Below are 7219 nucleotides of genomic sequence, written 5' to 3' on the forward strand. Positions count from 1 at the left end.
ATTAAAAGTGAAACCAAACGCTACGTACACTTTGTCATATTTCCTTGTCTTAGCTTTCGGGAGACATTCACGACATCCCTGTCAAATATTTGTTCACGGTGTAGCTGAAGGGTTTGTTCAAAACAGTGTTGTTTTCGTCAACGATGACGATAATGAAAACATTTCATCGACGAGTAGTTTTTCATGACGATGATGAGAACAAGCTAAAAACCTGTCTTTGGAGACCAATGCCAGTTTTTGTTGTTCCCTATGTGTTATGTTTTTATGTGTAGTAAAAGCCTGCATTTTAGCAGTGTTTGGTTGTATCACTCATGTTGTGTGCTGAATCCCAACTCACCGGTGTCCTCTCCAAGATTGCTTATTTTGAAACACACACTGTAAGATTTGTTTTCTTAGTTTGGCAAGAGAGAATATGCTATGTTGCTTTAGCCTTTGAAGTTCTGTTCTGAGTGATCATCACACACTAAATGTAACATGAATGTAGCATAGCATTCACATTCATGTTAGGATTAGGCTAATGCTAACAGCCAATGTCCTTTTAAACTCACTTTTTTTTTTTAATTTGAAGTTTGTGGCGTCCAGGTGGGTATAATAATGTGAACATGCTGTAGTTTTCTTGCTGAATGTGTATTATGAGGAAAATGGCTTTGTCCTGAGGCCTGGACTTGATGAGTATTCTTCATCAATTTGGTGCCAACTCTCTCGAATTGCAGTTGCCAGATCATCCTTGCTGTGGACCATTTTCCTCAATTTCCACCACAGGTTTTCAATAGGGTTGAGATCCGGGCTAATTGCAGGCCATGACATTGACTGGATGAGTCTTTCTCCAAGAAATGCTTTAACACTTTTAGCTCTGTAGCATGATGCATTGTCATCTTGGAAAATGACAAACATATTTTCAATTGAAAGGATAAGAAAGATGTCTAAAATTTCAATGTAAACTTGTGCATTTATTGAAGATTTAACCACAGGCATCTCCTTGTCAAGAGTCAAGAATCTGCATTGGACAAGGTGTCAAGAGTCAAGAATCTGCATTGGACAAAGTGATGATGCTGGAACTTTGGTTTGGTGCTGTCCAATGAGATTTACAAAGATGACTGCCTGAAGAAAAAAAATTCCCTCAGTCCTTGATGATATGGGGCTGCTTGTCAGGCAAAGGCACTGGGGAGACACTTGTGGTTAAATCTTCAATAAATGCACAAGTTTACATTGAAATTTTAGACAGCTTTCTTATCCCTCCAATTGAAAATATGTTTGTCATTTTCCAAGATGACAATGCATCATGCCACAGAGCCAAAACTGTTTCAAGCATTTCTTGGAGAAAGACTAATCCAGTTAATGTCATGGCCTGTAAATACTGTAGCCCAGATCTCAACCCTATTGAAAACCTGTGGTGAAAATTAAATAAAAGGTCCACAGCAAGGCTCCGACCTGCAGGGATGATCTGGCAACTGCAATCAAAGAGAGTTGGCACCAACTTGATGAAGACTACTCATCAAGTCCATGCCTCAGAGACTGCAAGCTGTCATAAAATCCAGAAGTGGTGCTACTATATACTACAGATTTGTTTTGATTGTTCTTTTTTATGACTCACGATTCCATATTTTTTCCCTCAGAATGGAATGATTCCATATATATATTCCTGCACTTGCTCTTTAAAGGTAACATTTATAGACCACCAAAAATGTTTTTTATTCATTTCTTTTAGTGTTTCTGAATGCTAAAGAGTTGCACTTTTGAATTAATTGAATTATTTTTTCAAGCTTTTTATCTGAGTTTGTTCTACATGATAAAATGTCTGGGTGAGCCCTCGTCCGAGACTGGTGATTCCATACTTTTTGCTAGGGGTTGTGGTACGGCAAAAAAAGTATCTTCCCATGAGACACCCATCACCCGGCTTTGCTTTGGGGTGCGCCTCACTATTTGAGAAGGACTGCACTAGGATAAAGTAATCCACTAGAGTAGTGTCTTTACCAACTCATTGTCTGCCATTGACGACGCTAGACGTCCAGTTCATTTTTGACTGAACTGAATCAAAATGAATTGGATATCCAGCCCCATCAACTGCACTCAAACATGAGCATTCCAAATTCAATTCAAAAGCTTTTCTCCCAAGTCTGGGCTCGTGTGGTCAGGTCACTGAAATATTACTCTAATCTAGATCACCCTTAGAGGCCTCTTTGTCGCATGTTTAGATTGTAAATTACATGAGTTCACTTTTCATTGCTGTAGGTCTCCACTTTCATCTTTTGTTTTCTCATGCATTTTCCCAGCCCCTCGCACCAGAAGATCAGATAATGTCCACAGGGTCAGTCGGCATGGTAATAACATAGGAGAGAGATGTTCACACCCGCTGCGTAGGTGTGAACTGAAGACGATGTGCCCACATCGTCAGGGAGCCATTTTAGATATGCGGATTTGTCTCTCAACTTCTAAAAGAGAAGCAGTCACCGCAGGCCTGTGTCTTTAATGATGTACAGCCTCTAGTCCTTTGTAGTAGAGCAAATTTTAAAAATAAAAGTAACGTTTTAGGTAGAACCAGACTTTGAAGTATTTATTGTAATGAACCTTGATCTCAAAAGTTAAAATAAAACAAACTCCATCAATCATATTTCGGTATACCTGCTGATCACGTGAAAGGTTATGAATAAATAACATGCTGATTATGGTCGATTGACAGTTAGAATGGTGCCGAAATGAAGACCGTCTATCAATTACCTCCATTTAAGTCCAAAGAGTTGTGATATTAATTACATTGTTTTAATATAATAACATTTCTTATATAGGTGGTTTTACGCACGGAGTCTGGTGTCCTAAACGTCTAATGCCAGAAAGCCAGAGGCGACTTGGTCTTTGAATGATGGCCTTTAAAAGCGTATTAAAATTTAGATCATGACATTTTCATAAAATACATGTTTTAGAACGTTTGATGCTCACACAGTGAATCTCGCATCTACCTCCGTTAGCATTATGCTAGCGGCAGATTACCCTCAACTACCATTGAAGACGCGACGGAACGTCACAGCCGGCTGTCCGCGAAGGCTCGGCCGGGCCGATAGGCCCAAGCTGGTCGGTCTACGCAGGGGCTTCAATTATGACTAATAGCCGTTCAAAGTGCAACAATGAAGCCGCGTTGACGTCAACGTTCGGGGAAGGTACATAAACACAAGCACGTTGCTTTGTGCGCTCGGCACCAGCTCCCCTAGCTCGGTGCCGTGTGCACAAAAAGGCGTTCAACCCGGAAACGACGTTTTGCCGCCATCGTGTTCGCGGCCGGACAAACAGTAAGGTGTGCCTTGTCGATACATCGTGGAACGCGGCTTTTACCTTCTTGTCGGTCTCCTCGCAATACTTCCCGGTCCAAAATGAATTCGGGAAGCGCTTAGTTGATTTGCTGCTGCTTTCGAGGACACCGGGAAATAAAAGAGACCAGATGGAAGTTGAAAGGCGTGTGCAGCTACGGGGGCGGGCAACGGGCAAAAAGGATCGAGTTGTGATTGGCCTGCAGGCATGTTAAGGAAAGCAGCCCTTTCTCAGATTCGTGAATTTGAGTGTCAATCAAATGGAGAACCCTCAGCATCTCAACCATTTTAGAAAAACTACAGTACATTCAAATAATGAAGTATATCAACTCTTTAGTTTTATTTGAACGTTTTATGACGATATAGCTTATAAAAAATTTACTTTGATAGATTAAATTTATTACTGTACTTATCTGAAGAATTTCACTGAACATTACAAGCCACCAGCAGTTCCATGTATGGTAACATTTGATATGATAAGATTAAAAGAGCTACAAAACGAATCAAACAGTTGTGTACACATTGAATAAACATAAACCCCATTCACATATGCCTAAACACCGGGATTAATAAAACCCGGGATTTAAACGGGCAGCCCTTGTATGTGAAAGCAATTTCCTGGGTGTACTGACACTGAGATTACGTGGACATTTCAGGGGTCGCGTCTTTGTATAATGTCCAGGACTGTCATGTGAAAGCAAGTGTTAAATTCCCGGGTCCCGGGCTGATGACGTAAATATCGTTGCATGCCGATCGTCACTTCCTCTTTCTTTGCAGTAAGACGAAAAGTGGTAAACAAACATCGCAAATGTCAACATAGCAAGATTGTAATAGCTAAATTAAACGAAAATGTAACGAGATTAAATTGCTACTGGATTGTAGAGCCGAGGAAGAGTCCATCGTCCAGCTTTGGAAATGCGTGGTTTATTTTGTTGCCGATGTTAGGGTCCGCAACTGCGGAAACAAGGTTGTAGCTCAAAGCAAAAAACAATGGAGGAATGCCTTCAAGGGTTTATTAACTCATTCAGTCCCAGCCATTTTCACGGAAGCAAGGCCCTTCGCTCCCAGCCGTTTTACTGGATTTTGACTGATTTTGTAAGGCCCACAGAAAATTCTGTTTTATTGCTATATAAACCTGGAACCCACCAAAAGAAAGATTAGACTCTCTTCTTTCAGCAGAAAAAAAAGTTAGTTCATATCTTTTTCCATTCTTTAGAAATCAGCATTTGAAAATAGCTTAGTTTGAGCAATTTTCCAATTTCTGATGAAAAAACTGAAAAATTGAGCTTTTTGTGAACGCATACATTTCAAATATAACTTTGACATGAACACAGCTATTTTTCGCTTATGTGACATCCCAAACATCTGAATAATGTTTTCGTTCTACACAATAACAAACAACAAGACAAATAGAGCTTCCGATCGCAAAGTAACAATTTATTTACACATAACTAAACTATTGAACTGTTGAACTATTTGCACACATAACAACGGGGAAGGCTCTCTGCTGCTCCCGGTTGAATCTGATGAGTCCGGATCAAGATCGGTCTCACTTTTTTCATCATCGTTGGTTTCAACCTCGGGCTAAGGAGTAACGCAACGTGAGCTCCGCATAACGGGTGTGGAACCTGACACAATGGGTCTGTGACAGTAGGTTGACGGGGATCAATAATCCTAACCTAAGCGGTAGGCAGACAGCCGATAAGACAACAAAACAAATACACTCAAATACCAACAAAACGTAGGGGACTTCAAAACGAGGTACCGAATGGCGCCCAGCAAGTTAATATCGCTGCACCCTTCTCTTGACTCACCTGGGCTTAAATACAGTCTCGATGAGTTTGAATTGGCTGCACAGAGAGCGTCAGTGGGGAACACGGGACAAGTCTGTGAAAGTGTCTAACCTGCATCATTCCCGGGATATCTCTACATGCTTGAAATCAAGGATGCAAGTAAATCCCACGTCACCTTACACAGGAATTTACCAGCATATGTTTGTGACAGGGGCTATATAGTGATTCATAGAGGCGTGCAAAATTTCGGATTCTAAGATTATTCGCAATTCGGCTGTGGAAGATTCGAGAACGATTCACAAACATCCAGATTCCGATTATTTAATTATACCAGGTAAAGCGGAACTAAAACAGTCAGCGCCGTCTTCGGGACGCAATGAAGAACGGACCGAGAGTAAATCTCATGATCAACTCATGCCGCTAGATAAAAAAACAATAAAACCTGACTTTGGCCGACAGCCGCTACAAACAACGCCCAGTTGCTAGTTGCCACAAACATACGGCCACATGCGACAGTAGATATCACATATATATAGAACTAGAAGCTAAATGACAGACAACGGCAGCGTTAGAACATGTATAGAGAACTAGATGCAAAATGAAAGACTTGTTGGCGTAAGTAAACAGCCATCATCTTAAAGCAGTAGACTTCTCTGGAAGGCTCTGTTATAGCTAACCTAATTAACTTTTTATCTAAAATACTCCTAAATCGGCAAAATCTTGACATTAATCTATCTTTAAATGATGAAACAGTTTTTAAACTTTCACATATCGAAAGTAGACATAAGGGAAATTTTGGAATAATGGGAGCAATTGTAACAACTTTTACAGTTGATTCACAACATTAAACGATTTCCAAAAATTAATTGAATGTAGGCGGCACGGTGGCTGAGTGGTTAGCACGTCTGCCTCACAGTTCTGAGATCAAGGGTTCAATCCCGGGCTTCGGCCTTCCTGTGTGGAGTTTGCATGTTCTCCCCGTGCCTGCGTGGGTTTCCTCCGGGAACTCCGGTTTCCTCCCACATCCCAAAAACATGCATGGTAGGCTGATTGAACACTCTAAATTGTCCATAGGTGTGAGTGTGTGCGTGAATGGTTGTGTGTCTCCTTGTGCCCTGCGATTGGCTGGCAACCAATTCAGGGTGTCCCCTGCCTACTGCCCGAAGTTAGCTGGGATAGGCTCCAGCACCTCCGCGACCCTCGTGAGGAATAAGCGGCATGGAAAATGAATGAAATGAATGAATAATTGAATGTAGTTTAAAGCTGCTGACACAGAATGGGCACTTGAGTATTTTATTCACTGTTTCGAACTGTTAACTTGATACTGAAGTAGTAGTTTGGTTTAGCCTGAGAGGATTTTTGAAAAATTTTGGAACTGATGTACGAAACAATAAAAGCAGGTGGGGGGAGCAACAATAATCGATTTATAATCGAATCGTAGCCTTTGAATCGTAATCGAATCGTTAGATGCACCAAGATTCCCACCTCTAGGGATTTTGGATAATAAACTTGTGGTGGAGCTGTGAATCTTTTAATAGCAGGTAGGCAAGTGAAGAAGAAAAAAGTCAATTAACTCTTTGCACAGGTTCTTTATTTGCCTTAATAAACAGGAGATTACGACCCACAATTCAGGAACAAAAAGAAAGCAATCATAAATCATTTTATTCAGAAAATAACAATTAAAAGCTTGCGGGCAAGGACTAAAAGCACTTGAGTACGCCAGGTGACTTCGAGAACATTCCGTTCCGACCTTTCGACGCGTACACTTTGTGTTATTCCAAATGCGAATAGACAGGCCTCCATGTTAACCCTTGACGTGGCTCACAAGAAAGTGTAATTTTAATCTGCAGCTTCGAACTCAATTCAGAGAGGAAGTTGAGAACTGCACTCTTATCCAAATAAAATCAGAAAGAAGACGAACAAGTGAGACATGAATATATCAAGCAAAATGAACAAATAGCCTATATGGGGGGGGGGGGGGGGGATCACACGTTTCTGGGCTAGTTGCTGGAAAAGGGAGTGAAAATTAAACCTTAACAGAACATGAATTTAAGTAGTAGTCTTGTGTATGTCTTTGTGAGGGATTTAACTTTTAGCAAAAACAGCTGATAGTCTACAGCAGAA

General features: G+C 40.9%; 1 protein-coding gene across 4 annotated transcripts in view; it reads right to left on the reverse strand.

Moving 5' to 3' along the window:
- slc39a6 (solute carrier family 39 member 6) overlaps positions 1-3471 on the reverse strand; it is a 28546-nt gene extending 25075 nt beyond the window's left edge. Inside the window, exon 1 of one of the 4 annotated variants that reach the window (XM_057858194.1) lies at positions 3328-3471. The gene's annotated coding sequence lies outside the window, so the exon portion shown is untranslated. Of the gene's footprint in view, positions 1-2937; positions 3172-3327 lie in introns of those variants that run through there. The other 3 variants (XM_057858197.1, XM_057858196.1, XM_057858195.1) reach the window with 3 other exon arrangements.
- Positions 3472-7219: the final 3748 nt, after the last annotated feature.

This window comes from Corythoichthys intestinalis, chromosome 14, assembly GCF_030265065.1.
Source record: "Corythoichthys intestinalis isolate RoL2023-P3 chromosome 14, ASM3026506v1, whole genome shotgun sequence".
Taxonomy (NCBI): Eukaryota; Metazoa; Chordata; class Actinopteri; order Syngnathiformes; family Syngnathidae; genus Corythoichthys; species Corythoichthys intestinalis.